Genomic DNA, 15,008 nt, shown 5'->3' on the forward strand with positions numbered 1-15,008 from the left:
TTGTGGTGATACCATATTGACACCCAACCGCTGGCACAGGGGTTTCTCCACCTCTCAGCTCTCTTCAGCTTTTTCCAAATTGTTTCCTCCCTACCTCAGATTTTCTGTTTTAAAGCCAGCTGTGAGGCACCTGCTCTGCTTCTAAACACACTCACAGGTATTTCATACATTTAACAAAAGCAGAGGGCTGATTTTTGAACGAATGCCATCGTTTTGACATTTGCATTTGAGAAATAGCATCTCCAAACCTGTATGTCAGGGATGACATCTCAGGATCAGATGTGGTTTGGCTGGAACCACGGCATTGTTCCTGGGCATGGCTGCTTCTCCCAAAGGCAGAGCAGGGTAAGGATTTGTGCTCTCAGTCTAAATAAAACATAAGCTGACGTATTTTCACTCTTTAGTATAGACAGTTCAGCAGCTCTTTAAGCAATATATTAGATGATGTACTGACATGGAGGACACAGTGGTGCAGCTCCCACATCAAAGACAATGAAAAAGGTGGGAAAATGACAGATGCTCCATGTGGGGTTCTTCAATCCACCTATGTCTTTAACACCTACAGCTGAAAAATGGTTCAAATGAAAATTATTGTTCACTCTGGGTTCCTGGCAGACCATAGTGCCACAAAGCTTGTAAAAATGAATTGGATGCCACAGTCAATTGCTCTTAGCTACTGAAGTCACTGCAAAAATAGGATTTGCCTTGTGGCTGAAACAAGGGGTTGGGAATCTGCTGGCAACTGTTAGTCTCCACCACTGATTTGAAATGGTGGCTTGGGGCAAGGCTTTGTTTTCCTTGTTGTTCTCCTGCCTCCACCAGACAGTATTTCCGGCCTTGCAGAAATGCTGGTGCTGGGAAATTAGCAAGGTGTACCGAGAGCCTGGCACAACATGAACCCTGCTGCAAATTCCAGGGACTGTTCACTGCAAGGACATGGGTTAAGTAAATGTGCTGGTTTTTTTCATTGTGGCTGTTTCTGTCTGTCAGCAGCAGTGGGAACACAGCAGTGAATGCATCATCACTGTTCTCTAATGCAATGGAGGAGCTGGACCACAGGCTGAGCATGGGAGGTTTCTGAAGGTGGGGTGCACAATTGATTTTTACATGGAGACATACATATTTTCCTGGCATGGGTGATGCACACAACGTGAACAGTTCAGAGAATTGCTTTGAGCAGACACACTTTGCAAATAATGTTTGTTTTGTTTCGAAACGAACATGAAGCGATTGAAAAGCACGAAGGTATTGGCAGTGCCACAATGAGAAAATTATAAATGCACTCACACATGAGGTGTTGACTGAGTTCGCACACCAGGGCACCTCTGAAGCTCAAATTTGTGAAAGAAAAAAGAGAGCTGTGTCTTCAGATCCTGCAGTTTTTCAATGGGTTTTGAGTGCCCAGGACCTTTCACCATTTTAAAAAAACCTAACACTTGATATTTGGATTTAATAAAAAAATGGGCATTGATGCACTTTCTTCAGTTTGATTTAGTGGTTCCTGGATTGGGCTGCAGAGTCAAGGAGATGCTGTCACTGAAAGTCAGACGTTGATGTTGGTGGATGCAGGGTAGCTGTGGCCTGTCTGGCTCCCAAACGGTGGGGCTGGCAGGAGTGGCCAGGGATGGATTGCACCAGAGCAAGGGATCAGGCGTGCTCCAGAGCAGAATAAATCAGCCACCTGTAATTAGGCTGTCAGGAGGAAGACTGTTTCCCCATTACACAGCACACCATTTATTTTTTTACAGAGTTTGTGTTGTTTAGGTTCTTTCTCAATGTACAGAATTTCATTATTTTTTTTGTTCTTAAATCCAGTCCTGTAGTTCACCAGACAATTCCTCCCAGCAGGTACTTCTGACTAATAGAAAGTGCTGTGAGGTCTCTTCAGGACACAAGTATGACTAACTCTGCAGCAAGTACCTCCAGCATAGATCAAGCAATGAGATTCAACCAAAGGACCTAGAAGCAGGTTCTGACCTCCTTTAAACCAGTTGGAGTCTCAAGTAACTCCAGGAGCTTCAAAGGCTTTATCTGTCTTGTTTTAGTATAAATAGTCCAAAATCTAAGGTGACCTCCCTGCTGTCAGCAGCAGCAATTGTTTCATATGGGCAAGGGTGGATCCTAGCCCAGCTGGGTTTGGGATGATCTCTGGTTTTTACACCACTCTGGCAAACAAGGTTCAATTTGGAGAACTCTGGCCCACTTTGAGGTGCCTTACCATAAGATCAGCTTTTTAAGAAGGCAAAATATGAGGTTTTCTTAGGTGGGCTACCATCTCACCTTTCTCTCAGTACAGTGACTCAGAAATAGGACCTGATCCATCCCTTGCTGGCACACAGGTGGAGGGACCGGTAACTGAGATCATTGGATAGAAATGGCCTGAATTCTGCCCTTCTTCAGCTCTTAACAGAAACAGTGACTTGGATAAAGGAGGAAGAGGAGGAGAGCAACTAGAGGGAAGAGTTGATGAATAAATTTGGGTAATTTCAGTATATAATTTAGGGTTTATTACCGTTATTATATATATTTTGGATTGGACACACACTACTCAGATCCTCACTACAGCAGTCTGGAAATATGAGGAGCTATCTTGACACGTTAGAGAGGGACACAGCTATATTGCTGCATTATTTTTTAGAACAAATGTGACCTTTTTTCTTTTTTGCCAACATCGCCTGCAGGAAGACTTTGGCCATCCCTGGGTTTTACATTACCTGCAGAATGAGTCTCATTTTCCACCCCAAGCCTTACATGGCAGGATGTGATTGTCAGACACTGCTCTACTTGCTCCATGCACATGCTCTGACAGCACTGACATGTTTATTATGATTAATAAACATTATTATTCATAGCACAGTGGCAGCTAGAGATTCTAATTATGAATTAGAGCCCTGTTACTCTAGGCCTGGTAGAAACTCATAGGAAGAAGCAGTAATTTAAATAGACAAAGAATGTTATTACTGTTTTACAGGTGAGACCCAGAGAGATTTGAGAATTCATCCCATGCCTCACAGGAAGCTTTGCAGAATCAAAAGCTGAAACTATGTCCCCCAAGTTCCAACCTCTAATTTTACTGAGACAAAAATGCAGAAGGAAAGCCACTTGCATACAGTCAAGTGCATCACAGGATACACACTCATTCTCTCAGCCCCATAGAGCTGAAGCACTTTGGGGTTTTTTTTGTTTGTTTTGTTTTTGTATTTCCCTTTCCTGATGATTAATTTTTCTTTTCTTTTTTGACTTACAGCTTATGAGTCACTGTTGTACAGAGAAACTTCTCATTCAAAACAAATGGAGCTCAATTTTAATCAGGAAATCAAACAGCATTTCTTTTTCTTTTTATTCTTTCTCTCACTTTTTTTATATCAAAGCAGTACCAGATTGGGCCCTTCAAAAAAACGCCCAAGTTCCATGTGGACTAACATTTGATTGCCTTTTACTGCACCCAGTACCAGTTTATTTCCACAGAGGCTAGTGTGGAGCATTTTAACACCTTTCTACTGCTGGATTTCCTCCTCTTCCTGGCAGTGGGTTTAATCTGGTACTGCCCAGGACATTTGGCATGATCATATACAAATACCTCAGTAAGTTCTCTCTGGTTCATTTAAGCATGAAGTGATGTCTTCATGATCTCTGCTGCAAAAACTCGATTGAGATTCAAATCTGTCTTGAAAACTGTTGTTTTCCTGTCCTGTTGTTCCTGAGAAATTTGCTGACCACTGTGACCTGCTGGGGGAGCAGCTCGAGAGCCACCTCTGTATTCTGGCCTATGTCTGACCATGACTGGGCCATCCTGTTTTTCCCCATTTATCCCTGTGCTTGAACTTATATTTTCAGCCTCCTCAGTGCAGGTGGTTTGTTTTCTAACAGAAATTACCTTGCTGTTGTACCTTGTGTGAAGAATGAAATGGGGAAGGGTTATTTTCATATCAGCATTTGCTTTCCTCTTTCTCTTAGCTGCCATTCTTCATCTCATGTTATCCTCAGCCAAACAGGTGCAATTACAACTTGCCAGTCTACACCATACTATGGGTCCTGTCCTAAACACCTCTAGGCTACAGCCTCTATAAAACCTTTGGCAGACCTGTGGGCCAGATGGGGACATTCAAGCACTCAGCACATAACCTGGGACTGTTCCTGGTGACATTTCCATGGATGGAGAGAAGTCATCTCTTCTTCCTCCAGAGGGGCAGCATCTTTAGGATACCAAATGCAAGTACAGACAATGGCTTGAGATATAACAATGTGCAGTTATTAATGTTCCCACACAAAAAAGCTTACAGTACTGACTCCCTCTGCAAAGATGACCATTCAGCACACAGAGGTGACTTTCTGGCACTGCTGGCCCCCCAGCCCATATATCACTTGGTGTCGATACCTTTTAGAGGTTATAAATACATGGGTGCCAAGGCACTGCCAATTCGGTCAAGGACATGGACTTGTGGGTGGTTTTGTCTCCTAGTGTACTGCAAACCAGAACAGCAAAGTGCTTTCCTCATTATGATGTTAATTTTTGCAAGGGAGGTAAAACAAAGCAGATTTTTCCTAAAGGAAAGAGCAGGTGGGAAAAATCTCAAGGCATGCTGCATTTTGAGTAAAAAGAAGGCATCATGAATGGCTGGATTTGAAGGCAAAACCCCAATTTGATTTAGTCTGCTCTCTCCTATTCCCTTTATTTAAGGACAACAGCTGAATGCCTTTCCACTGTATTTCAGAGGATGCCTCAAATGCATATTTCAACACCAGGCATCTGCTCCTTCCCAAACACTGAACAGCCACAGTGCTTCATAACACCGTTTATAGCTGTGAAGTTCAGGGGCACTAAGCATCCAACCCAAAAAGACTTCCAGGTGGATATTCAAGTATAGAGGCACTTGAAAATATGTGATGCCTTGAAGACAAGGGACTTTTTGTTTTCTTTGGAGAAACGAGACTGTTTAACTCTTCCTGATCAGTACTGAGCATATCAAACATCCATGGATTTAACCACAGATGCCAAGTAGCATTTGGAGAGTACATTGGCTGTGAAGCAGCATGTTCAATAACACTGTTGAAAGACTTGGAGCCTGCTCATCTGTCCCTCGAGGACCCGCTGGACAGAGAGCTTGACATTCTTCTTGCACCTTTCACCTCTCTTGGGCACGATAGACTCATCTCCTCCTGAGAGCAAGAGTCGAGGTTCTTGGTGGACCATCCACTAAGTACACACAAGGAAGGGAGCTCTTGTGCCATTTCCCCTCCAGCTTCCTCATGAATATGCATTGATAGACTGTAAGGAAAAACTGAGCTTACAAACCCTGGGCTGTTTGATTTACCTTGACAACAGTTGTGTTGCAGTTCCTGTATCTTTGTGGTTTTGCTTTCTCTGTGCTTTGGCATTTTAAACCAGTGGCTGATGTCAAAACAGAGTTGGGCTTTCCCGAATTTTCCACTTTTGATGGCAATCTTGTCAGACTTCTCAAACCACAAAGATGTATGGGTGGTGAGGGAGTTCTCTGAATGGCCAGACACTGCAGGGAGTGGCGCTGACTGTTCATTTATGTGTCACTCTGAGTCACTTGCTGAACCCATTGACAGAGATGGGAAACCACAGTGCTTGTCAAGGTACAATGTTCTGAATGAAACAAACAAACAAAAAAAAACAGTTCGCATTCACAGATATTAAAACCTCTGGGGAGAAAACATTGTTATTTGAAATGAAAAATTATAAAAAGCAAGCTCCACTGGGTCAAGGAGTCTGCTGGAGACTAAAGCTGAAAAATGGTGCCAGATCCCTTAAAACACTAAATGAGGAGTTCACCAATTAGCAATGTATGTGAACAGCTCTCTGACCTGAGTTCAGTTTACGCAGCACACATTATCTGATGGCTTGGAAGTGAGAGGGAAGTTGTTCCCAAGAGGCAGAGGGTCACTGTGATCTAATGTCTGCATTTCCAAAGCCAAGACTTGTTACTCATCCCTTAAGTGCCTATTTTAAATAGTATTATTTTTAAAAGTAGCCACAAGACAGATTTGTAAAGCAATTCCTTGTACAAAACCATTGGTTCCAAGACTAGTACCCAAGTAGCATTTTCACATTGTAAATATAGTCTGTGCATTTCAGATTCTCCCTGTGGTAAATAATGGATTAAGTAATGAAAATCACATTATAATGAGAATGACATGAGGCTTTAATGAGACCAGAGCTAGGAAAACTAAGCCAATTTTCTGTTCTCCTCAGAAATCAGGCTAAGGTTTATCATTAACATATCATGATCAGCTTTAATTAGGTAATTAATGACAGTAGCAAGATAATAGCAAGGTGCTTGGCAATGTTATTCTAGCCAGTGTGCAGACATATCACAAAAACCTGACCTTTGTTTAGAAAAGTTTACAACTCAAGAGAGAAGACTAGAACAGAAAGTCTGCAACTGCCAACCTTGGGAGCACCTCACCTACAGGGTGATGACAGGGTGGACTCCTCCCTACCCTTTCTGTTGAAGCCAAACCCTACACAAAGAAAGACCAAAGAGGGCTCTCGCTGGTAAGGAGCCTCTGGCATTCCCACCAGGAAGAGCAAGCCCCAACTTCTGTTCCTCACTCCTGGTGTTATTTATATATTTACTACCATGAAGTGGGATCGGAGAAGTTCCCTGGTGCAAGGATCAGCCAGCACTCCTCATTCCCCACCCTGGAAGAGCCCAAACAACATGCTACAGAGGCAGGGTCTCCTTTGCTTGCCTTCTCTTGCAGATCCACTCCTTTTTGCACAACAGACCAGCTACAATTAGGGAAGTATAGAGAACATTTCCTTCTCTCACTGACCTCCAGCAAACCTGTGAAGATGCTCATGTAGAAAGGGAAGCAGTGGCTTTGAAATCTCTCAGGTTGAGGGCATGAAACTTAGGTCTTGCCGTTTCTGGACAAGTACTTGAACTAGCAGATTTTTATACAAAAAGAGGGAGTTACCCATTCCAGATATAGTCAGGAAGAAAAGAAATGCTAACTGGTAATCTGTCCCCAAGGTCAGGATTATGGTTATGTGTGAGAGTTCTCTGCAAATCCCTAGCCTGGATGATTGCCCTTGCCACATCCTGACTGTGTGCCCAGGGGACACTAAGGTGTGCAGCAACCTTCCACTCTCCTCTACTCTCTGGCTTTTGCAGGAAGAAGACATGGGTGTATGGCTTTGAAGTCATGACCCGCCCCAGCCAGGTCCTGGTTTGGCTGTATGGAGGACTATAAGGTGAACTGTGGTTCATCAGTGTTCGGCACTGCTAGATGTCCCAAGGTACAAACTGACACCTAATCTGGGCTTTCAAATGAATACCTAAGTCAGAGAGAAAGGTGGCATTTCCAGGGTTGACTCCTTTTTCACATTTCAGTCTGTCTGAGCAATGTCCTCTCAGCACCTCGATGCTGTGGGCCCCATTCTGGGGAGCCAGTCTCCTGGTTGTGGCAGTGCCATAGGTGCCTTAGCCCTTGTCATGCTGAGGGCCATCTGGCTGCCATTCTGTAGCCTGCCTTTCACTTGCACATTTGTACCTTTTCTCCTAAGCTGCCATAAGAGTGTTTTCCAGCTCTTCTGGGACAGCTGTTTTCCTCTGTTGTCAGTTGTTCTCGCATTGTTCTCATGCTGTTATTCTTATGGCCTTGATCCTGCAAATTTGATACTGTTGTTAAGGTGTGTTCCCAGGGGGAGCAACCGCCACCAGGGCAAGAATCATGCCCACCCTTTATATTCCTGTTGGTGGTAGCTGTCAGTGACTGGACCCAAAATTACACAGATTAACAACCAGTAGGCATGCAACACCCACTCTGGTCCAAGTGTTCTCCCAACAGCATTGCAACCAGGAATAAAGCACAAATTCCCCCAAAACAGTTCCCGATAAAAACTGTTTGGTTATTGTAGGACACTGTAATGCGGGGACCCTCCTACATGGAAAAGACACTCGAGCAGGGGGCCTCATTACTTGTTGTCCCAGCTGGCTGCTCAGAGAATTTTCCTTTTCCTTTATCTCTCTCTCTACTTCAACACTTGTGCCTTGCTGTCACTGATAGGCTGATAACAGCAAAGGCTGTTTGATAAGATGACTGCAAATGGCTCCTTAACTCAGGATGTGGTTATGACTGTATCTGAGAAAACTCATACATCCAGGCACTTGTCTTCACAGTTCATCATTCTTTCAACCAGCTGATTGAGAAATGTACTGAGCTCTTCCAAGAAAAGAACTCATGAGATGTTCAGCTCAACTTAAGATCAGGCCTTTAAAAGAATTTATTATAAAAAAGACCATCAGCATCACCAGTTCTACAGTGATGGCCTGTGTTAAGATTTCATGATGTTACAGAAGTGTGGATCTGCTTCTTTGATGCAAACAATGATGTCAGTTCATGACTGATGAATTTTTTTTTAATCCCCTTTATCTTTAGATCCACCCAGTAATTAAGACTTGGAAAGGGACTGTACCTATATGTTTGCATGCAAAAGATGATGCTCTGCATGGAGTAACTGATTATACTAGCAGTTTCAATTCTGACTGAAAAGTTCCTTGGTCCTGCCAAAACTCAGGAGTCAATCCAGCTAAGGAAGATATGATTTGGTTGTATCTTTTCCAACTGCTGTAGGAGATTGACTTCAGCCAGAGTCCAAACCAGGACAAACTGAGACAAAGCACTGGGAACACACAGATAGAGAAGGCTCAAACTAAGAGAGCCCAACTTCCCAGCATCCTGGACAGCAGCCATGAGAGGTTTATTACTGTGATGATACATGAGATAGAAGGAAAGATGACTAACAAGCCTTTTGCTTGAAGTTGTGGCTGAGTGTCTCATAACCAGAAACACTCAACTGCCTTTAGGCAAAACCTTCCATCAGTCCCAAAGAGCAGACTGTTCACTGAGTGAGTAAACTGAAGCCGGGACACAGTGATTTCCCAAATCACTTGCCACTGCTGATTTCCACCCCTGGTGCTCTGAGCTCTAGCACACAGCTCGCAGTGCCCTGGCTCCAGATCAGTGTTGGCTCGACGATGTTTAACATAACTCACACATTACACATTGTCTAGGGTTCGGCTGTCATGGCTATAAACAGCAAAATAAGTCAAGATAAGAGATTACCCAGATTACTGGCAGCAGTAGAAGCCATAGAGGAACATTGGCAAGGCTGCTTTTGCTATCTGGAAGAAAGCTGAGCAGAGAGGAAAACAAGGCTCTGCTCATACTGGGGGCACAGTCCTTGGCATCCTGCTAGGAGAGCGGGATACAGGCTGCCCTCACCCAGGATTTATGACCAGCCACCCTGTCAGCTCAACAAGGCTCTGTACCACATTAGGGCATCTCTCCAAGCACAACATTTGCCCATGGCATGGCCCTGCTAAAGGTTCAGACATGCAATGGAGTCACTAAACTCTAAGAAGGCTCCACATAGCACTGGGGACCTTCTGCTCCATCATATGCTTACCCTGAGCTGGAGGCAAAAGGGTTATACACCAACACCCTCCACTGCTCCTATTTGCAACAGGCCAACTCTCGTTAGAAAGGGGTCGGGGTCATTTCAGAATGGGAACCCATGGGTGCCCAGAGCAGTAGTGGGTGTCCATGACAGCTGAGCTGTTCATGGATGCACTCTCACTCCTTTGAGAATAGCTAGGAGAGCACATTCATCCAACCCTCTTTCACTGAGGCTTAACATAATGTGTTTCACCCCTCAGCTGCCGAAGGCAAAGTGTGTGAATCAGTCAGATATTGCAGCACAGTTGACATGTAGGAACTCAGCCATGTGTCTCAGCCCTCTGGGCTAACTATTGTCACAGTGTCCTTCCTCCTGCATTTATCTCGGCCTGTTTATGACCCTGTGTGTTTGGGTCACATCAGATTTATTTTGTGCCTTCCCTTGGCAGGGGACAGGTTCCCACTTCATTTTTGCCATGCATTTTTCCCTTTTCTGAGCTGCTGTGGTTTAGACTCTTTTCCTTCCATGCATGGGGGTAATTTGCTGAGCTTCAGAAATATTTTTTATGATTTCACTGAAACACCCCATTTCTGAGCCTTTCTATTAATATTCAGACATATTCCTCTATTGCTCACCATGCAAGTAATAAAGCTCTTTCCATAGGAAAGCAAACAAACAGCTTAGCACTAAAATCTGTTTAAAACAGATAAAGTTTAAAGCCTTACATAAAAAGTGGGTCTGATTTTTGCAGTCCTCATTGTACTCAGCGGAGCATTTTGTCATTATAACTTTGGACTACAGCAAAAGAACCTTGCAATAAAAGGCTGCCATAAATTGACCTTTTGTTGCAAATTCTGCCATTCAAGCATAAAGCAGCAAGAAAGGCTACATAAGCTGTGTTAAAAGTAGGTCACTGTACACCCACTGTTACCACGGCTGGTCCTGGCTGCGTGTTGCTAACTGGGTCTCTTGGTTGGAGCAGCGATAATGCACACAGACGAGATGGTGAACTCATCACACCACTTCATACAGCATAGAAAGGCCCAGTGGTATGGGGGGGGTGGTTGAAAGACTTGTTCCTGGGTAGGGCAGGACTCCTGTGGACCATCTATACAGCTGCTTTCTGAAAAATGGGGAATCCTGGTAGCAGGGATGGTGTTTCTGCAGAGAGCCTGGTGGCTGGTACCGCCACCTCTTAGGTAGGTCCTGGTACTGCAGAAGTGACACTGGGAGCTGGTGGGAAGCTCTACTGGTAATACTACAGCTCTAGATGCAGCAACAAAACTGCAGGTCTGCACTGCCTGGCCTAGCCAAGCCTCTCTCTCTCCCCACCGTGCTCACATCCAGAGGTGGGACAATGCGACCTGCGTGAATCTCCCTGCCATGGTAGTAGTCTTTTCCTCTAACCCAGGGCATCTTTCCTTTCCCCAGCAAAGTCTGTTATGCTCAGGTACGTACCAGGTGTAGGGAAACAGAAAGGGATGAAGAAATGACTGCTCTGGGGGTCTCATCTCTTCCAGTCTCATTGGTTTAGTCTCCACCATCACATAAGGTCATCCAGACCACCATAATATTAGCTCACTGTCAGCTATAGAGCAGAGAAAAAGAGACTTTTACCTCTTCCACAACTGTCTGAACTGTCATTGATTCTTCACTGTTGGTCCTCTGAAACATTCAAGTCGTCTCAATCTCTGCAGCTCCAGGAAAGTCCAAGTTAAAACAACAGCTGTGGCTTAACTCACCCTGTCCCCTTCCAGGGCTACATACTCTGCATGATGCCTGTTAGAGGATCCCTGGGATTTTCCAGCATTGTCAACATCACTAAAGAGAAAGTTGAATCCAAGACTCCAAGAGTCAACAGGTCCTTTCTCTATTAACTCCTTTGGGTTGGCTACAGACATTACCTCAGAAAACCACCATACTCCAGGAAAATGCATAAGTGCACAGAGCTCTAAGATTCACTCTGAATTTGAGTGAACAAAGCTCAGGGTCAAATGTTTCCTTGACTCAGACCCTAACCAGCATATTACAGATGATAGGAACTGAGTGAGTCATAGTAACTCCTCAAGAGAACAATTATAACATCTGTATTTCCCCCGACTATCCACACCTGTCTGACTCAGCTGCACTAACTGGTCCAAAACAAGACTGTGTTCAAGATCCAAGCTTGTCCTGGAGATTGACAGCAGACCCTGGCAGGTGATGGAGAGCAAGAGCACTTCCCCAGAACAATTCTGCCTTGTCCTCAGCTCAAGGATTTCCTGTTAAATCTTTTACTCAGCATCAGGAAGGAGACTTCATTTACTATCCTTGACATACAATGACACGATAGACTGAAGAGAAATTGTTCTCCTTTATATCTCTATTATAGACTTACATAGTGAAATAATACATAGCCTTTGATCTTGTTCTGTGTTCTGTATCATCTTTGCAGCTGATTGAAAAAAAAACAAAATATGAGTTGATTTAAAGACAATCAAAGTAACAGACTAGCTAGATTTTACGATTTGTACTGAATTATTTATTGCACGATAAATAACTTACCTGTTTTAATAGACAATCTGTCCACCCATCCCCTTCCATGGGCTGCTGTTCAAAAGGGCTTAAACACCATCAGAGGAGAGAAGAAGCAATGGGAGCAAGATGCTGGTGCCTGGTCATCAGAGGAAGAAACAAAATGTGGAATTTGTTTGAGGTTTTTTTAATCGTAACCCTGATAGATATTAAGCAGGAAGATTCTTCCCAATATTTCTGTGACAGTTCTGAGTGGTCCAAAATTGATGTGTGTTTCCCTATACTGAATAAACACAGCCTAGGCAGAATGGGTGCCCATTCTGCCACAGAGCCAGAACATCACAACTTGTGAGGGTCACTGTAAGGCAAGGAAAACCTGGTCTGACTGGCTTATCTGACATAGAAGGTGTTGCACTTAACGTGCATTTTCGACTAGTTTTGAAGGACCTGCACCAAAATACATTAAATACACTTCTAGATATTCTATACTAAAAGGTCTGTGGCCTGTATGTCCCAGAAGACCCAAACCTAAACACAGACTGATTAGAACAATGCTCAGCATATCAGTGCCAAACTTTTTAACTCCCCTGAAACAGAGCTCACAGAATTTCTGTTATCTTTGTAAGCCAGACTTTCTGAAGAGTTTATGCAGTCAAATTACCTGTGTGTTCACAGATGTATAAATGCACAGGTGTGTCCACTCCACAGAATCACAGAATGGTTGAGCATTTTTGGGACCATCTGGTCCGATCCTCGGTCAAAGCAGGGGCAAATAAAGGAGTTTGCTCAGGGCTGCATCCAGTCAGGTTTCTAATATCTCCAAGAATGGAGATTCTACAACCTCTCTGGGCAACTTGCTCCAGTGTTTGACCACTGAACCGTAAAAAAGTTATTTCTTTCGTTCACACAGAATTTCCTATATTTCTGTTTATGGCCATTGCCTCTGGTGGTGTCACTGGGCACCACCACCGAGAAGGGTCTGGCCCATCTTCCTTACTCCCCTCTCCCCTCCAGTCAGATATTTATAAACACTGATAAGGTCCCCTTCAGCCTTCTCTTCTCCAGGCTGAATAAGCCCAACTCTCAGCCTCTGCTTATATGGCCCTGAATCACCTTTGTGGCCTTTTGCAGGACTCAGTGCAGCAGGTCCATGTCTCTCATGTGCTGGGGAGCCCAGCACTAGGCACAGCACTCCAGATGTGTCTCACCAGGGCTGAGCAGAGGGGCAGGATCACCTCTCCTGACCTGCTGGCAACGCATGATGCATGAGGCATGACGCAGACCGGGAGGTTGGTGGCCACCTTTGCCACAAGGACACATTGTGGCTCATGTGTCACTGCTCCCAGTTCTTTATCATCTGCAAACATGCTGAGGGTGCATTTGGCCCCATCCTCCAGGTCACTAATGAAGAGATTAAACAGTACTGGCCCAGTATCAACCCCTGGGGGACCTCAGTGGTAACTGGCCTCCAGGTGGATTTTGAGCTGCTGATCTCCACCCTCTGAGCACAGCAGTTCAGCCAGTTTTCAGTCCGTCTCACTGTCCACTTAACTGGTCTGTACTTCAACATTTTGTCTCGCAAGTGTTATAGGAGACAATGTCAAGAGCCTTGCAAAATAAACAGCACCCACTGCTTTCCCTTCATCCACTGAGTCAGTCATCTCACTGTAAAAAGCTGTTGCGTTGGTCAAACATGATTTTACTTTTATAAGTTTATGCAATTACTTGGGATTGTTTGCTCCATTTCCTAGGGATCATGGTGAGGCTGATCAGCCTGTAGTTTCTCAGATTCTCTATGCCCACATTGAAGACAGGAATAATATTTACCTTCTACCAGGCCTGAGGAATCTCCTCAAGTTACCACAACCTTTCAAAGATAATTGAGTGGCCTCGCAGTGACATTGACCAGGTCCCTCAGTACTCAAGGGTGCATCCCATCAGATTCCATGGACTTGTATGTGTCTAGTCTGCCTAAATGTTCCTTAAATTAATCCTTATGCATCAAGAGTAAGTCTTCCTTGCTCCAGACCTTCCCACTAGTTTCAGGCATCTGGTATTCCTGTAGGCAAATCTTGCTTGAAAAAAGAAGGCACTGAGCACTTTGACCTTTTCCATGTCCTTTGGCACCAGTTTCTTTGCCCCATTTTCATCTTATCATCACTGCAACCAGGGCTACGCCTGACTTTCATACTGCTGACCAGTTCTTCTGCATTGGTAAGCATCAGGTAGAGCAGAGAACTTACTCTGGCTGGCTCCTCCATACCTGTGTCTGGAAGAGAATTATCCTCAATGCACTTTAGAAACAGCCATGATTGCTTGTGCCCTGCTGTGTTCTCCCAGAAGCTACCAGGGTGGTTCAAGAACCAGACCTGCAAACATGAGGCTTCTCCCAGTTGTCTGCTGCTTCTTCCCAATCAGGTGATCTGTAGGAGACATCTACCACAGTTGCTCACATTGGTCTGCCCTTTAATCCTGACCCATAAGCTCCCAGCTGGCTCATCACCCCTCCCTAGGCAAAGCTACAGGCACTCCTGCTGCTCTTTCACATGAAGCTCTTTTCCAAATCATAGCTGATTTCAGAGAAAGATCCATCTCAAGCATGCAAAGTTCCTACTACATTTTTCATGGAAAAATGTCTCCATGAGGGGGGCAGAGTGAACGGACAGACGGACAACAGGACTGTGGGATGCAGGAGCTACTAGACCCTTCTTAGACAAGGCAAATCCAGTTATAGGACTCAAATAAATGGGAAAATCAGACTGCATTATTTCTACTTTGTACAAAGCAGTTCTGTATTTTTATAGAAGCATTGTGAGACTTTGGCCCTTATAAAATAGGAAAAATATGAATGTTATTCTCAGAAGAAAGAAACAGCTACATCATAAGACATCTTATGTGAGATGTTCCCTACACAGCAGGAGTCCAGATCACAAAATCATTATCCAGTCCTATCATTGTATGTACTTTCCTCAAGAATTTTAACTTAGCTACAGCCTCTTAAGAGTAATGTATGAACTTAAGGATTTTCAACTATCAGAGAAAATACAAAATATCATTCATT

General features: G+C 44.2%; 1 long non-coding RNA gene across 3 annotated transcripts in view; it reads right to left on the minus strand.

The window, feature by feature from the left end:
- The window catches only part of LOC108502364, a 28,266-nt gene extending 15,133 nt beyond the window's left edge, over positions 1 to 13,133 (minus strand). For 2 of the 3 annotated variants that reach the window (XR_001876476.1, XR_001876477.1), the window contains exons 1-4: positions 12,609 to 13,133; positions 11,978 to 12,086; positions 7,525 to 7,638; positions 5,316 to 5,614 (exon numbers count right to left, since the gene is read on the minus strand). This is a non-coding gene — a long non-coding RNA (uncharacterized LOC108502364). The remainder of the gene's footprint in view (positions 1 to 5,315; positions 5,615 to 7,524; positions 7,639 to 11,977; positions 12,087 to 12,608) is intronic. The other variant, XR_001876478.1, reaches the window with a different exon arrangement.
- Positions 13,134 to 15,008: the final 1,875 nt, after the last annotated feature.

This window comes from Lepidothrix coronata, unplaced genomic scaffold (genome assembly GCF_001604755.1).
Source record: "Lepidothrix coronata isolate B3197 unplaced genomic scaffold, Lepidothrix_coronata-1.0 Scaffold117, whole genome shotgun sequence".
Lineage (NCBI taxonomy): Eukaryota > Metazoa > Chordata > Aves > Passeriformes > Pipridae > Lepidothrix > Lepidothrix coronata.